At 35.3% G+C, this 19,321-nt stretch overlaps 1 long non-coding RNA gene across 1 annotated transcript in view; it reads left to right on the top strand.

Annotated features, from left to right (window-relative positions):
- LOC138698350 (uncharacterized) overlaps positions 1–8,844 on the top strand; it is a 47,019-nt gene extending 38,175 nt beyond the window's left edge. The window contains exon 4 of the long non-coding RNA XR_011331843.1: positions 6,684–8,844. This is a non-coding gene — a long non-coding RNA (uncharacterized lncRNA). The remainder of the gene's footprint in view (positions 1–6,683) is intronic.
- The last annotated feature ends 10,477 nt before the right edge of the window (positions 8,845–19,321 follow it).

Raw genomic sequence — 19,321 nt, 5'->3', positions numbered from 1 at the left:
AAATTGTTCAGTTGTGCTGTGAGTACAATGATATTTTTAGTTTACCAGGAGATCAGTTAACTGAAGTTAAAGATGTAGTCCATTCAATCCCAACACCGAGAATAAATGCCTATAAACCCATAACTTAAAAAATTTACAGATTACCTAAACAACATTAGGAGGAAGTAGAAAAATAGGTGAAAGCAATACTTGAAGAAGATATAATTCAACCAAGTAGTAGCCCATGGAATTTTCCTCTAATTGTAGTTCCTAAAAAGACGAATGCCTCTGGGAAAAAGAAGTGGCGAATCTGTATAGATTCCCGTCAGTTGAATGCAGAAACAGTAGGAGATAATTTCCCTTTGCCAAATATTCAGGACATTTTGGATAAATTTGGTCGAGCTCATTATTTCTCAGCCCTAGATTGTGTTAGCAGATACAGCTTAGTCCTGAAGATACAGTAGGTGTAAGACCGCATTTATTACGCAGTTAGGTCATTTTGAATTCAAACGAATGCGATTTGGATTAAAGTCAGCTCAGGCAACTTTCCAAAGATTTATGAATACCGTACTATCTTATTTTCATTGATAGGAATTCGCTCTCGTGTTTATTTAGATGATTTGCTTATATTTGAGGAAAGTCTAAAGAATATAACGAGAAATTAAGATATGTATTTGAAACATTTCGACAAAAGCAAGTTCAAATCGAACCGGATAAGTGCGAGTTTTTTTTAAGAAAGAGTTAAAATACTTAGGACACACAATAAGTAGGCCTATTACCACAGTCTAGTATATACATTCACGAAGCTTAAGTTGTGAGGGTGCTAGAAACAATAGACTGTGCAGATACTATTTCGCATTGTCTGTAATGAGGCGATATTAGTGATCCTAGTGGTTAGCAACTATCAATGGATGCATATTTACTACGTACTGAGCTTCGTGACTATACTAGAATGTGGTATTATCCCTGACGAAGAGAAAATTCGTGCTGTTAAACAATTTCCAACTCTGCAAAATGCTAAAGATGTAAAATCATTCCTAGGACTTGCAGGATATTACCGAAAATTTATTAATAAATTCAGTCAAATAGCAAAGCCGCTAAATGATTTATTAAAGAAAGAAATGCAATGGAAATGGTCAGAAAAACAAGAAGAAAGTTTTCAAACTTTAAAGCAGAAATTAATGGAATACCCAGTATATTGCAATTTCCTGATTTTACGAACGCTTTTATTTTGATAACTGACACTAGTAATCGTGCGATAGGAACCATCCTTAGTCAAGGTAAAATAGGAGAAGATAAGCCCATAGCGTATGCTTCACGTACTCTTAATGGAGCAGAATTAAATTATGGTGCGACAGATAAGGAACTCTTGGCATGTAAGCATTTTAAGTCCATGTTTATTAGGTACAAAATTTACCATTATAACTGATCATCAGCCTCTGAAATGGAGGATGAATGTAAAAGACTCGGGTTCACGAATACTGAGATGGAGGTTGCTGTTAAAAGAATACGATTTTGACGTTGTCCATAAGGCGGGAAAAAGAAATGTGAATGTCGATTGCTTAAGTAAAATCACCATCTTTGTGAAATACGGAACTAATGAAATTTCAGAAGAACGAAAATCTCGATTATTGAAAGAATCGCATGATTGTCCCATCGGAGGTCACTAAGGAATACAAAGAACCCATGAAAGGATTAAATTGCATTGCAAATGGCCCAATATGTTGGAAGACATTACACAGTACATTAAGAAATGTTGTTGTTGTTGTTGTTGTTGTTGTTGTCTAGTGCCTTGCATCTGGCAATGAAGCCATTAGCAGTAGTGCTTTCCAATACTTTTGCTTTTAGTTTCTTCTAATCTTAATGCTTCACAGGTCTTCAAGTGATCTTCATTCATTTCTGCTGGATAATTACACAGGACACATATTGGTGAAGCTGAGATACCTATTCTGTAGAGATGACTTGCTAGACAGTCATGATTTGTCAATAGTCTGAAGGCTGCAACTGCTGTTTTCCTTAGTCTCTGGGGGATTATATCTGGGTTGGAAAGTAGTGTAATCCATTTTTTGTCTTTAGCAGTTGATTCTATTTCTTGTAGATATGAATGAGAAAATTTTGTAGTGATCAAGCGTTTTATTGAGGAATATGAGAAATTAAATTTAGGCTTTTGTTTTATTGTTGTGCCTTTCTTTGCAAGTGTGTCTGCGGTTTCATTCCCCATGACTCCACAGTGTGCCGGAATCCATTGGAGATGGACAATCTTATTAACTTTTTGGAGTTGTGTTAACATTTTGTAGCATTCTCTTATTTTTGTTGACTTCTTTGTAGTATTGGAACATATTCCCTGAATTGCATCTTTAGAATCTGAAAGAATTACTGTCTTGTTATATTTATTTAAGGGAAGATTTTTAATAATTGTCGGAGAGCAATGTGTATAGCCTCTATTTCACCATCATAATTTGTTGTGTCTCTGCCAACAGAATGATAAAAGGAAAAATGTGTACATGTAACTCCAGCTCCAGTAAGGTTTTCTGTGGTGGATCCACCGGTATATATGTGTAGCCATTCTTCTGTAGGGTATCTAGTATTGATCGTTTCCAGTGCTAGAAGTTTTTGTATTTCTTTTGGTGTGTCTGATTTACTTATTTCCTCTGTTAATTCCAAACTGAAGGTAGGTTGCAATAATTCCAATGGATTTTCTCTTATGAGTAAATTTTCTCTGGTGTTAGGAATGTTCAATTTGGATTTAATCTGTGTTACCTTTTCTAGGAAACTACTATGAGTTTTAAGAATTGAGGAAGGGAGGTTCTTTTCTGTCCGTTTAGAGTTTGGCAGTCGTAACATTTTCTCATGTTGGAGCAGTGCTTGTTCTTCTATTTTTGTTGTTATTGGTGGGATCCGTGTTAAGGTAAGCATGGCATCAACAGGTGTGGATTTAACTGCTCCAGTGATTAGACGAAGAGCCTGATTTTGTATTTGTTCAAGTTTATTGATGTTAGCATTTGCTGCTGTTATTAATGCTTCAGAACAGTACAAGAGGTTTGGTTTAATATACATTTTGTATGTTGTATTAAGGACTCTCCTTGCATAATTGGGGTTTAAGTCGGGTGATGTAACTGCCACATTGTAAAAACTGGTGCCCGTTAAGAAAACAGTTACATGAAAGTCACAACATACATTAAGAAATGTAAAATTTGCCAAATTAATAAAAGTCAACAAACTATTCCAAAAGCCCCGTCACAAATAACAGACACACCCCAGAGTGTATGGGAAAAGATATCACTTGATATTGTAGGCCCTCTCACCTTATCATTGGAAGGAAATAAATATATTTTGACATGTCAGGATCTCTTAAGTAAATATCTAATAGCTGTTCCAATGCCAGAAATGACTATAGAGATTGTAGCCAGATGTTTTGTAGAATATATTATTTTAACTTATGGAATATGTGATGTAATTCTTACAGATCAAGGTAGTCAATTTATGAGTAAACTCTTTCAAGAAATTTGTAAGTTACTCAAAATAAATAACATTCATACCCGTGCATACCACCCAGAGTCTAATGGTAGCTTAGAAAGGTCCCACAAAGTTATAGTGGAATACACTGCAGTAATCACAAATTGTAACTTTCTTTTTGCGCTGGGGCATGTGATACATGTTTTCTATATCATTTTAGCCACCTGAATACGAATATGACAATAAAAACCGTTGTTGGTTACGGTTTTTCAGAAATTTTCGAATTTAAATTATATCCATTCAAAATGCTGCTTTATATAATGACAATAAAGTTAAATATTCACTGTTCAGAAGATTACAGCTTTCTTTTCTGCATTCTCTTTTATACTGGGCTTCAGGTACATCACGAGCTAAAGTCCAACAATAGTCTGCTGGCAAATTGGTACTCCACTGTCCTTGGTATCTTTTTTTCATAGTTGAAATTTCTTGATGAAAGCACTCACTATGCGCATCACTAAAACCGTCACATTTCTCTGGGAAAAAAGTCAGATGGTAGTGAAGTAAGTGAATTTTCAAGGGCATGTTACAACCCATAGTTTCATACGCCAATAGTAAATTTTGCACTAATTCTTCATAGTTCTCACTTCTACGGTTACCCATAAAATTTAATACAACCTCTTTGAATGCAATTCAGGTGGCTCTCTTTTTTCCTTTCAACAAAGATTCGAAGTGATTGTCCTTCATTATTTTTTATAATTTGTGGTCCACTGAAAACTCCCTCTTTTATTTTTGAGTCACTAATAGCAGGAAATTTTTCCTGGATATGTTTAAATGCTTCAATTTTATGATTCATCTCTTCAACAAAAATCTTCATTAACTCTAACTTAATGTGTAAAGGGGGTAAAATTACTTTACTTTCAAGTACAAAGGATTGATGTATAATATTTTTTTTTTCCCTGGCTCTAGTGATTTTCGTTTTGTTTTATAATGCTTATCTCGAGCACGACTGTCCCATTCGCACATAAAGCAGCAAAATTTTGTGTAGCCTAATTGCATTCCAAGAAGCAATGCTACAACCTTCAAATCCGCAGATAATAAACCTTTCGTGCTTTAAATATTATCATTAAAGCACACTTTAAAGAAATACACGTCTGACACAGAATACTAACACCACAGAAATCTCCTGGTAAACTGAAGTGATTTCATTTGGCAAACCTGTTTCTCTTTCTCCAAATGGAACCGAAAAGGGCAATAAAACAATTTCCTTGATCTCCAGAGAACAAGGTGCTGGTGCAGGTGTTACGTGCTGTCTCTTCTCACTTTATAGATCTCTTGGATATGGAACAACAAGTTTTGATGGTGAAATCATTGCAATAAGTGAATGTCTCAGGAATCTTCTATGCCACATCAGTAAATTTAAGAATGCAGTTATATTGTCAGACTCCAAAGCAGCTATTCTATCAATCATCTCAAAACACACACCTTCATCTCAAACAGCAGAAATAACTAAAATGCTCTCTCAATTAATATCACTCAATAAAAGAATTGTTTTCCAATGGATACCATCCCATTGTGGAATCCTGGGAAATGAGAATGCGGACGCTTTAGCAAAGAAGGGCAGCACTGCTACTTACAGACCTGTTACTAAATCTACGTATTACTCTGTGAAGAGATTTATTAAATCTACATACTTAGACATCAACAAACAAAATTTGATAACTCAATCCCAAGGGAAAAAATGGAACTCTCTGCATCAAAATCCACAGTTAATTCCCGATTTACCACGAAAATCGTCTGTAGCTGCATTTAGATTGGCAACAGGCCATGATTGTTTGGCCAAACACCTGCATAGAATTGGAATATATCAGTCCCCTAACTGCCCATTGTGCAACTCAAACCAAGAAATGGATTCGGAACATCTCAAAATCTGTGCTTCAGTGGCTGGTCATGATAATATCTTTGAAAAATATTGGAGTGCAAGAGGTCAAATTACTTTATTGTCAAACGCCTGGCATTAGAAAACAACAACAACAATTTCCGCTTCTAGAAGTGATTTTAACAGGGTGGTCTATTGCAAAATATAAACTACAGTAATGTAATTAAAGCTCACATGAAAGAAATACACGTCTCAAGTAAAATCAGGTAAACTCAAGCGAATTCATACCGTGAACCTGTTTCACTCCCTCCTAATAGACTCATAAAAGTGCAATAAAATAAGTGCTTCTAGCAAGGTGGCCTACTTACACTAATATTGTTTTCACATAATGGGTCGTCACATTTGTAAAACAAAATAATTACAGACGAAATACTGTGATTTTTTTTAATAAATCGAAATTAGTAGGAATTTGTTAGTTTTATGTCTGGCGCAAAATGACTGTTGTCCAGTGATATTTAAGATGTTTCAGTTCCACTAAACAGGATGAATGGGATAGATGGTTACCCTTTGGTATCTTTACTTATAACACAGCTCCTCACTGTAGTATAAAATTCACTCTTTATGAGCTTATGTTTGGTCGAATGGAAAATATTCGTGGACCTTTAAGGCAGGAAGCGAAGGTAATATATACCTATGATGTTTACGCGGCACAGTTGAAGCAAAGGATGAGGTTCACTTGGCAGGAAGCGAGGGAGTTCCTCAAACAAAGTAAGGAAAAGCGAGTACTCGATGATAATAGGAATAAAGATAAGAAAAGTCATAGGTCTAATGACGAAACTCAGGGAGCAAAGAAAGGAAAGAAAGGAAAAGCTTGACCTATTGTGGGTAGGTCAGCATGAGATCACTAATGACGTAGCTCGGGTAGCACAGAAAGAAAATTAGGGAACTATGACATAGCTCTGGGAGCCAAGGTCTTGTTTCGAAAGGAGAATAGGAAAAAGTTGGACCTCCTGTGAGAAGGTCCATTTGAGGTTACTTGGGTTAATAAAGTTAACTTCGAGTTGTGCAGAATTGAGGGTAGGGTAAAGTTGCCTAATTCCGTCATACTCCTAATTCCGTGATACTTTTTTTTCACTGAATGTCATGGAATTGGGTATCTTGCTAGGAAGTTCACCGATGGCTCAAAAGTAGGCGAAAGGTGCAATCTTTTGAGAAAGATGTCTGGCGCTATGTTCGAACGACAAAGCTTTGACTGACATTCAATTTTAAAATAGTATCACGGAATTAGGGATATCACGGAAATAAGAGATTCACTGTACACATCAATAGAGTAAAGGAATACAAAGAATAATTGTGTTTCTTTTCTTTTCAGAAGCATACCAAGATGATTTTATGTAAGTGGTTAGCACTACTCATTGGTATGACTACTGTTAAGGTTGAATGCTTTTCAGCAACTCAAAATGAAGAAATCAAAGGACAGGCAGGCATATACTTTGATTTTGTAGCAAACGTGTGGTTCACTCCGCATCTCTGGGATGTCATTACTTACGTAGACATAGGACCAGTACAACACCTGTATGATACGCTCAAACAAGAGACTGCAACTATACAGAATGAATGTAAAAATTTGTTAGTATACACATGGTATCACAAAACGGATTGTGAGCAAGGATTAGCTCACATCCTGGCTAAGAGAACTAGTGTACAAAGGCTAAGAGAAACTCTTGAAGAAATTATTGGACCAATGGTCAATAATAATAACAACAACATGTTTTGTAGGCGAAATTTCTAAAATTCTATTCGGCACTGCAACTGAAGCTGAGATAGAAATGTATAAGGAAAGAATGGATAAAATGCAGCAAGAACAACTTAACTTCTTGCATATTAGTTCAGAATAGTTAACACTTTTAAAGTCAAGTTTAGTAACAGTCAATGAAACAACTACGGAATTATTGTTAAATCAAAAAGCAATAAAAGAAAGTTTCAATACTTTCCTTTCACATTACTAAAATCAGCGGGAAAGTAAGACGCATGGAGACAATAAGATTACAGCATTTAATCTAAAGATTAAACATGTTGAGTTAGGATACTAAGATTGTTATGAATATTACAATTTGTTGATCACAATAACAAATGCGCAACTTGGAATTATTCAACCTTAGGTTATAACTTACGAGAAAATTAAGAAAGTGGTTACCACAGTCTAGTATATACAGTCACGAAGCTCAATACGAGGTAATTATGCATCCATAGATAGTTGCTAACCACTAGGACCGCTAATATCGCCTCATTACATACAATGCGAAATAGTACCTGCACAGTTTATTGTTCCTAGCACCCTCACAATTCAAGTTTCGTGACTGTATATACTAGACTGTGGTGTTATGTGACACAATTCCTATCGATCTGCAATTATCACCTTTTCCATCACACCAAGTGCACCAGGTGATGACGGCAACTACTGTATTTATAAAACGTCATCTACGTTGGTATACATTGTGAGAGTACCTTTACTGTCACGCGAAAAATTCAATTTATATGAAATTGTTCCTTTTCCGGTAATTATGAATAATAATAGAGCAGCTAAATTTATACAACCCCAATACCCTTACATAGCAACCAATACGTTGAGAATGAAAACAGCATTTTTATCTCAACAGCATGTGAGACAATACAAAAAGATAATTGCTATTGTGATTTGTATGGAGAATGTACCAATAAATCATGTAGTGAAAGAGGATTGCCTCACCTACCTGATACATCCTATTACGACTGAATATCCAAAGTATATATACAGAGTGTCCCATTTATCTTGTGCACCTATTATAACTTTCTTTTTTGGATAGGTATTGGAATTTTTGTTTTTGAGAGTTATGTTAGAACGAGGTGCTAACATGAGTGTAGAGATTTGGTGCAAGATACACGTGACGTCATCAATTTTTCAAATATTACTACATACTTTAATCATGTTACATTGATTACACACATTAAGACGAATTAAAAAATGTATCGCAATGTCACCTTCCCAATCAATAACAACAACAAAATGCAAAATGAATGCCATCAGAATGTGTCATTTGTTGTGGTGCATTAACTTAGGCCTACACAAAATGAAAGACGACTGACGTCCGTACACGTCGTGTATTGTGTGTTTGCTATCTAACATGTAAACAAACCACAACTGTCGACGCCACAATCGACGTACAGTGGCCTGCACGTTCTCCGGACCTGTCGCCACTCAATTTCTTCCTGTGAGGAACTGTAAAGGACAGTGTGTACCAGAACATTCTGACAACACCAGATGACTTGCAGCAACGCATTCGACAGGCTTGTGTGTTCATTCAGCGAGCAACATGCTGGTCAGTCATACGGTCTATTGGGGAACGCCTTCAAATGTGCATTAATGTGAATGGTCACCATTTGGAACATCTTCTGCGACTCTCAAAGCATAACATTATCACATTGAAAGTACGTTTTTGTTTCTTTTGTTGTCGTTATTAATTAGGAAGGTGACATTGTGATCCATTTTTGAACTGGTCTTAATATGTGTAATCAATGTAACATGATTAGAGTATGTAGTGCTACTTGAAAAATTGATGACGTCACGTGTATCTTGTACCATAATGTAGTTACATGCACTCATGTTAGCCCCTCGTTCTAACATAACGCTCAAAAACAAAAATTCCAATTCCTATCCAAAAAAAAAAAAAAAGGTTATAATAGGTGCACAAGATAAATGGGACATTTTGTATACATATACAGTCTTACTAATAAACCGTGTATAGTTTTTATACGAGACTTTTGCAGAGTTGAGGCAGAAAACTTTACTAATAGACCATGCATAAGCAATGGATGTATAAACAGGCTGTAACTATACAATGGGAATTGCTTTGCAGTAGTTACATACACGAAACTCCTTGTTTAAGCGTTGTATATAGAGAAAAAATGGCCGCCCCTCTAACAGCTGTTCGTATCGACTGTCATTTTATGATAATGGTTGCCTTGTAACCACAGAAGAACAAATCAAAGAGCATAGAATAATTAGAATAATATTGCTGTATCTTGTACACTTTGACCAAAATATAGTGTGGTAATCAATTAGCGTCAGTTGTACTATCGATACTTAACACGCCACACTAGACCACTCTATCGGATGCAATAGAGAACCTAAGATATTCTATTACCTTTCATAACGAAGTAATGACGAAACTATGACGTAGCTGTGTAACAGTTATACTGTTATACACGACGTACGTAGAGATTATTTGTAAGAAATTTACACACGACGTATAAACGAGCTACTCATTTTATAAGACAGTTAAACGTCTGTATATAGAGTTTTTATTAATAAGACCGATAATAGATACCATGTGGATACCGTTAACACATAGTAATGAATGGCTGTATGTACATCATTAAAAGGATGAAATAACTGTAGTAGAGGAACTAGGCCTAAAATGACATACCTTAAGGAAATCTTGAAAAAAATATGTATTCTTACCAAATTTGTTTTGGTCAATTATATATAACTAATACTACAACATTAACACATATATTAAGATCAACAGAAAGTGAAAAATACTGACAATCTTTAACTGAAAGGCATGTTTGAAAATAGACAAACTATGTCTTTTTACCCAAGTTACTAAGGTAAAATGACACACTTAAGTTAATTTTTACATAGTTCAAAAAAAGAAAAAATTGTTCTCTTAGATACACTTGCACATTCATTGTGTGCCCATGAGAAACATTTCTTGCATTGCAGCCATGTTTCTTCTGGTTTATATTGACTGTAAAATTCATTGCAGTACAGACAAGGTGCATCGTTCTCAACATCACCATTGAAGTCACTCTCTTCATCTTGGTCTCCATTGCTTAGATCAAACTGAAGCTGTTTTTCCTCTGTTTGCTGAACCCCTTTCTTCTATAGCTCTTCTTTCAGCTTCCTTTAATTTTAATTGGTTAATAAAAGAGATGCTCGATTTGGGACCCTTCATGTGTTCTCTTTCTTCTCGCCACAGATCTAGTGCCAGAGGGAATCGGGGAGATCTTTTGCTGTGTCACATGAGTTGAAGGCCTCGTTTGTGATGTTTCCGCTGCTGGAGCAGTTGTTGGTGATGGCTCTATCATATGTTCTTTTGCATTCCTTGTTGTTGAACTGCTCTTCTGTGTTGCACCCTTTGGCCCATCTGTAGGGACTGCATTCGTTAGAGGTCTGTCTGTGGGCGCTGCAGAACTAAATAAGCGATCAGGAAATATCTCCGAATTGAGTGGACAAATTCTTGTTGAAGAAAATCCACCTAATGCATTGGTGATGGTTGCAGCTTTTCCGTAGACTTCAGAAAATAAGTCCGCAATTCGAAACTGTATTATCACCCATTCAGGATGGTTCCTCACCCACTTTGTAACAGCCTGATCATATGTTTTCAAAGGCCCAAAGAAAGAGACATCAAGTGGCTGGAGTCGGTGGGTGCAGTGACGAGGGAAGACTAACATGACGTGTGATCACTGTTGCCAACTTCTGTGCACTATAGAGCTGTAAATCCAAACTCATCTTACAATGTTTTCCACAAAAGCGCTTTTTGGTGAAGTAGGTGCAAGTAAACTTCAGGCTCGCAAAGCCTAGCTCATTCATAAGAGGATAAATCAGAGTAACAAAATTCAGTGCATATACATATTGAAAATATATTTATTTTAGAAACTTTAGGGTTTTATATATTTTAAAGAAATCCCCATCTCACCTATTTTAAAATCAGTTAGCTTTACGAAAAATTCAGTCGAGCAATGAGAGAGATGCCACTATATATTACATAATTTCACAGAAGTAATCACTAAACAGCCATTGTAAACAAATTTGACACCAATTTTGCAAATCGCTATCGCCCGCAATATATGGCTTCTTATTTCCAGTCAGAAACATGCACTTGGGTAAAATGACATAGTAGCCTATGTCATTTTAGCCAAGTAGGTGGTACGTCATTTTACCCGGAATGAAGAAGAATAAGAAGTAGTGCTAGTACGACCTAACCTCTTTATTAATTTGGATATTGTAATGCTTTCTATAGAGGGAAATATTCATGTTTTCAGTCATGAACATTATTTCAGCAATATCTGAAGCTTAAAATGACAAATAAATACATAACATACCTCAACAATATTATATCGTCTTGCACTTTTTTCCTTTAGTTGCACCTGCTTCACCAAAAAGCGCCTTCGCTTGCTAAAACTTGGATGTAACCACTGTTTCCAGCTTCTGTGCACTATAGAGCTGTAAATTCAAACTCAGCTTACAGTGTTTTCACAAAGCACATAGTATGTCATTTTACCCAAGTATGTCATTTTAGACCTAACTCTCCTATGTGAGAGTGAAGTAAAGGAAGAAGTAAAATTATTCAATAGAGGGAAACTTGTGTTAGCTGTTAATTGTAAAGAGTTGACCTCAGTAGGTGTGTTATATCCACTACAGCATACTGAAATTAATCAAACTACTACTGATATCATCCCTATAGCTCCCATGCATATTGACTGTTGTATTTCACAGGGACAGGAAGAAATAATGACAAAAACTAAGATGCAATTGCCATTTCCAAATATTCTATCTACGACTCATGATTTTAAATACATGGGAGTAAGAATTGATGATCTTCAAAAACAAATATCAGAAGAACAATCCAAAATTCAATATGAAAGATTGGCGTCACTATTCTTCTTGGCTCTATATTAGTTCAGTAATCGGAATAATGTTACTCTTTTGTGTGTGGTGCTGTTGATGTAGCAGTCGTAGAAAGTGTGGGCTGTGGATGTTGAAACAATGTAACTAGAGAGAGACGTGTTCAGATTACAGGAAGGGATGTAGTGCTTGTTGAAGTTCTATTATTATTAAGAATAAGGTAACTTTGAACTGTATTAGAGACAAATATAATTTGCATATGACTGGCATAAATATCAGACGTAATATTGCTAACTCCAGCAAACATATTTGTTTAAACTGGGTTCAAAGACACTCGGGTATATTAGACTAGACGGCAGTTCGGAATGCGGTCGGCTGCATTTCTAGTATGTGACGTCACAAGCTTGTACGGTAGAACCAATCAGAATCAGTCTGTAACATGTACTTCCAGAGTTCGTTTGTTTACGTGTGAGTGTTTCAATACATTGAATAAGTAAAACTAAAATTTACTGTGTGTATGCAAGATAAATAAATGAAAGAAGAGACTGTAAAAATACAAGTATTGCACAGGCAGGCGCGGAAAATATTGTTCGAGGTGTATAATTATTTTAAAAACGTTGACGAGCAGAACGCTGCCAGCCATCTTGATGCTGGCTGCAACGTTGCCAATGTGCAAGAAACGACTGCAGAAGCATGTGGTGTGGGATTGAGAACCGTGCAAAGAATTTTGTTAGTGAAGGAAAGAGTTTATGCTTGATGTCATGTTTATAGTAACCAACAGCTAAGGTCATTATTGTCTTTTGATAATTTAAATTCTCTCCTGGGCTATTTGTATTGCATATGCGCGTGAAGTACGATGTGGCAATGTTGTACACTGCCTTGCTTTCTCTATCTGTCTCTCTCGACGCAAACGCTAGCAGACTACAGCCTTCCGAATTGTCGTTGACTCTAGGGAATGAAAGGACAGAACAGCTAGCCAAGCTTGCTTGTTCCATGAATGTCATTGATAATTACCATAAAATTCCTGTCAGTTTCATAAAACATAAGTTAAGGGAACATATGTTAGCACGCTGGGATGTTCAATGACAAAGAAGTAGAGGAGAGTCGGGTAGTATCGGACATCGGGTAATATGGGACAGTGAGTTTCTTTCATCTACCACACGATGATAGTACCTGATTGACATGGTTACGTTTCTGTCATGTCGCATAGAGAAACGCAACCGCAACCATGTCATTCAGGTACTACCATATGATGGTAGATGAAAGGAACGCACTGTCCGATACTACCGGATGTTCGATACTACCCAACTCTCCCCTAATAACGGCTCTGTAACTAGAGACTTATTCTTTCCTACAATAACCTCTAGGTTAAACTGTAAACACATGATACCCAATTTCGTGCTTACGCAATTCATTTCAGACCATGAAAAATTTAAAACATATTTTAAACGGTTCAAAATCAATAATGTAAATGAATCCATGTGTAAATGCGAAGAAAGCGCCAAGACTGTTCATAACCTGCTATTTGATTGCCCAATTTTCGAAAGAGCTCGCCTGTTATTACTGTCGCATGTCGTCCCATGTTCTGGGCAACTTGAAAAACCCCTGTGTTTTATGTTTAAAAAGAAATGCTGTCCAAGAGCATTTCAGAAATTCATATCACATATTCACAATTCACTATAAATAGCTAGTTTATGTGTTTCTGCCATAGTAAGAGAAGTTGTAGTTAATGCAATTAGTAAGGGTATATGAATGTGTTAATTTTCTGTGTATATATCGTCACCTGAATGCAAGAACTAGGTAACTCAATTTATTTTGAGATATTGCCTATTTACTTATTTCTTGCACTAAGGAATATGTCTTGTTTTCTTTTACCTATTTGTTACATTGGAAAACAGATGTCGCTGGTATCGTTCGATCAGTTACATAGTTCTTGGATTACATTCTGTGCGATTTTTGCTATGTTCTAACAGAGATAACTAAAAAACGCAAATTTCGAGATACCTAGTTCTTGCATTCACATGACGATATTATATTTTTATTTTTTTTATCATTAATCTAACATGCCACAGGGCAAAACAGGCTGCAATAAAAGGAGATACTACTACTATTAATACTTACTGGTCTTTAAGGAACCCGGAGGTTCATTGCCGCCCTCACATAAGCTCGCCATTGGTCCCTATCCTGAGCAAGATGAATCCAGTCTCTACCATCATATCCCACCTCCCTCATATCCATTTTAATAATATCTTCCCATCTACGTCTCGGTCTAACACTCTATATGCATTTCTGGGTTCGCCCATACGTGCTACATGCCCTGCCCATCTCAAACGTCTGGATTTAATGTTCCTAATTATGTCAGGTGAAGGATACAATGCGTGCAGCTCTGCGTTGTGTAACTTTCTCCATTCTCCTGTAATTTCATCCCTCTTAGCCCCAAATATTTTCCTAAGAACCTTATTCTCAAAAACCCTCAATCTCTGTTCCTCTCTCAAAGTGAGAGTCCAAGTTTCACAGCCATAAAGAATAACCGGTAATATAACTGTTTTATAAATTCTAACTTTCAGATTTTTTGACAGCAGAGTAGATGACAAAAGCTTCTCAACCGAATAATAACAGGCATTTCCCATATTTATTCTGCGTTTAATTTCCTCCCGAGTGTCATTTATATTTGTTACTGCTGCTCCAAGATATTTGAATTTTTCCACCCCTTCGAAGGATAAATCTCCAATTTTTATAGTTCCATTTCGTACAATATTCTGGTCACGAGACATAATCATATAGGCCTACTTAGTCTTTTCGGGATTTACTTCCAACCCTATCTCTTTACTTGCTTCAAGTAGAATTTCCGTTTTTCCCTAATCGTTTGTGGATTTTCTCCTAACATATTCACGTCATCCGCATAGACAAGAAACTGATGTAACCCGTTTAATTCCAAACCCTGTCTGTTATCCTGAACTTTCTTAATGGTATATTCTAGAGCGAAGTTAAAAAGTAAAGGTGATAGTGCATCTCCCTGCTTTAGCCCGCAGTGAATTGGAAAAATCATTAGATAGAAACTGGCATATATAGACTCTGCTGTAAGTTTCACTAAGACACATTTTAATTAATCGAACTAGTTTCTTAGGAAGACCAAATTCAATAATAATATCATATAAAACTTCTCTCTTAACCAAGTCATACGCCTTTTTTAAAATCCATGAATAACTGATGTACTGTACCCTTATACTCCCATTTTTTTCTCCAATAACTACTATTAATAATAATACTAATAATCACAATAATAATAGCTATAATATCACTGTTTCATATCGTATATAAGTTTTTATATAATTTTTTTTTAAGTCTTGTCTGTGTATTTTATATAATATGTTTATGTCTTATGTGTTGTATATACATTTGTATGTCATGTGTCTATTTCATGTCATTTTTATGTCATATACGTCCTTAAAAGTAATATGTATGTTTCTACGAAATGCTTACCTTTTTATGTAACAAGTCTGTGTGTGATGTGTCCTGGGAAAGTATTGTATGTAATATGTCTGTGTTTCATATACTATGTATCTATTTCTATGTATCTATTTTATCTCATATCTACGTATTTGTATATCGGCTAATATAACTATGATGTTTATTATGTCATACACATTTAATGTAATATGTGTATTTTATGTCATAATTATGTATATATTTTATGTAAGTATTTGTACATATTATAATCATAATATTTTTAATGTCAGAAAGTAGTTTATTTAAAATATTAGTTTTGGGAATTAATGAAGAGATATAGGGTGGAATTCATAGTCGTCACTTAAAAAATGAGTGAACCCTTAAGTAATAAGTGTTTGCTTATAATAAGGGAACCCTTATGTCAATTCCGAATTCATAGACAACACTTATTTTCACGTAATGAGTGCTCACTTATAGCTGCCGGACATGACGTCATAACAAAAGCTCACTCTCATTGAACTAATCGAAAGCAGCTCTGCATGTGGTGTTGCTATAACAACGAGTTATCAATATTATTGTACTGAATAAGTTATATACAGCAATAGTTTCATATGTTAAATTCTAGTTGCGTGTTAGTCATAGTTATAATCAGATATCCTACTAATTGGAACACGTGTTCTGTAGTAGTGAATTTCTTAAATAAATTAATTAAGCCTATTAGGCCTACTATATAATACTGTATATTGAATTTATTAACATAGTGTTATATTCACTCTATAATTTGCCAATTATAGCTACATTTTACATTTTTGGCTATGATATCTATACTTAACCCCTTTTAATTTATTTTTATTTAGTATTTTTCATTTATATCTAGATCTGCGTCTTTTATTTAGGTAGTATCTACTTGTTTTTTTTTTAATTTTTAATTTGTAATTAACCTTGTATCTGCTTTATCTCTTCTTTTCATGTTATATGCAATTCTATGTTTTTTTTAACAAATATCTGTACTGTCTATTGTAATTGGGGCTTTGCCCTGTTATATAAATAAATAAATAAATAAATAAATAAATAAATAAATAAATAAATGAATGAATGAATGAATGAATGAATAAATTAATGAATGAATGAATGAATGAATAAATAAATAAATAAATAAATACATAAATAAATAAATAAATAAATAAATAAATAACGATCAATTTGGCTAAAGCAAGAACTTCGAATTGATCTGAAAACGATATCGCTTCTTAAATTTCAGTTCACTATACATTTCCAGAGGATTCTCCATGTCTCTAATATACCTTTTTGGGACACATATTTTCCTCATTTCGTTCAACAAACTCCACAAAATCCTCAAAATCATTCTCAGTATACATTTTGAAAATGAGTGGTCACTTAAGGGTACAGATCAGCTCACTTAAGTAATCACTCATTATGTGAATGAGGGACAACTATGAATTAGAAATGAGTATAAGTAACCACTTAAGGGTTCACTCATTTATAAGTGACGACTATGAATTCCGCCCATAATCTTTTTTCTGAAGTTTTAAAAGGTGTTCCTTATTTTTGGTTTACAAGACCAATATTTTTGTTAAATTATTAAAACTAATGAAAATTATCTTTTTTTCTATTATAATATGTAAGATTTAACTACAGCCCTAATATACTTTCGGGTAAAATAGGGTTCTATAAACTTGGAAACTCAATAATAATATTATTAAGAATAGCCAATACAATCAGAGATCAAAGGAAAGAGCAAGAGAGGGAGAAAACTCAGATAGTGACAATGAAATGCAAATATTTTCTATGAATCCTAGTAGGTAACAACCTGATCCTAATGTAATAATAGCTGATGTATCCCAAGCCCTTCAACAAAAAAAGGCAAAATACCATAAATCCATCCCTGCAGTCGTCTCAAAATCTCCCTTATCATCCAGAAAACAGAAGGAATGGGATAAAGTGAAAGTTTAACCTCTTAGAAGTTGGTCACACTTTTAATAGGAAGGGAAGTGTGGAATAATATTGTAACCCTTGTAGACTGTAGTGTGAATTAATAATTATGAACCATGTAGCCTATGTAAATTACAGTGAAAGATCTTAAGTTCGACAGAAATCAAGTTCAACATCCTATAGTTCGACTGCTTACGTAGGAGAATTAAACACGCCCCTATACGGGCACTAAGAAATGGGTTTGCGATTTGAATGGGAATTGGTTCTATATCTTGTAGTGATACTTTTGTTAAAGGAAAACAGAATATTTTATTGATTAGGACATCCATATTGATCACTGATTTTAAATTAATGAACTCTTCTTTCTCTATTTGAGAATTGTGCCGTTTGTGAGATGGAACTGTCGAAATCCACTGTGGTACTAGAAGCGTATACACAAGTCTCAGGGTGGGCAGGAAATACAAGTACAGTACTGTATTCGTTGATGGATAACCATAAGAATTTGTATTCATTTCACCTACCATTCCCACTATCCTTATTGGACTGAACTTTCAATTCAGTTTTGTCGAACTTAGGAGAGTCCACTCTATATGTTACTATATTCTGTGTAATTGCATCATTGCAAATGTATAAGTTACTCCTAAGGATGTTGGTGACTGCTTAGAAAGCTATCTCCCATTCACCCATGCGTTACCCTCTCACCCCTTTGAGTTATTTTTTGACTCTTTAGGGCTGCGTTCCCTAAAATATTACTATACATTGTAATGTAGAACTAAAACGTCTATCGTAGTGCACGTGACTACAACCCCTAAACATTACCATGTATGGTCATGTTTAGACATGGACTCGCATCCTGACAACGCCCCAAACCTGGACTATATAATACGAGTCACCACTAACCTCAGGACTTTTACTCGTTAGTTGTCATGTAGTCTAAAACACATTCAACTGTATTACTACCTATTCTCCAATATAACAGTTATACCACAGTTCGACGACTTCTTATTCTCAAGAACCCTACTCAATTCCTGTAACTTTACGAAGTGTGGCCAACTCTACCTTACACCACACACCCTCACTTAAGTCATAAACTAAGACATAAGGGGAGAGAATAGTATGGTGTCTGCCTGCTAAACAGCAGGAATTTTTATGTTATTTATGGCCTATTTAGGAAGACAAGTCACTACTGCTATACCCACCCCATTCCACCCTCGAGACCGATCCATGGATGGGAGGAGTGAAAGCTGACCAGGCCACGAGGCCAGACGAATTGTGTCTTAGCTACACCGTTTCATGTGCAACCTCATAGCCCGCAAAAACATACGAAATGCAGAAACCAGACCCGACGATCCTGCCCTCAGGAACAAATTTTACTGCAAAACAGGTCTATATTCATCACAAAGTTTTCAACTACTTCTACAGCGATATATTCTTCATTTAAATGACTAATTTCAATTAAGGCAAGTGACTGAGACCTGGTCTCATTTGTCTCAGTCAATCAGCCGCCATTGGGTGTCATTCATTTGTTATTATTCGACAATTAAGAAAATACTGTAATAAAATAAATTATAGACAGTTTAATTTTGTCTTCAAAGAAGTAGATAGGTGACACATTAATCATACATCAGTATTAATAAATAGCATATAGAAAATGATTGTAGGTGAGACATTAATTGTACAGCAGTGTAAATAAATTGCATATCGGTATAGGTTAATGCTTGAATAAGTATTTTACTCTGAGAGGATAAAAAGAAAGAAGCGAGTACTTCAAGCCAAATATGCTTCAAATCGGTGCGATGGATATGACGTCAAACTATACCTTTTACGCCTTATATCAACCTCGAAATACCGCCAATTCCATCCATCCAATGGTTCTACAGCTCATGTTTGAGCCTTGACCTGCCGAATTTTTTGCCTCCATAAATCTCTATTTTGCG

Source organism: Periplaneta americana, chromosome 4 (assembly GCF_040183065.1).
Source record: "Periplaneta americana isolate PAMFEO1 chromosome 4, P.americana_PAMFEO1_priV1, whole genome shotgun sequence".
NCBI classification, from domain to species: domain Eukaryota; kingdom Metazoa; phylum Arthropoda; class Insecta; order Blattodea; family Blattidae; genus Periplaneta; species Periplaneta americana.
Note: the sequence above shows the minus strand (reverse complement) of the source record. Positions and strands in the feature narration are given on the sequence as shown.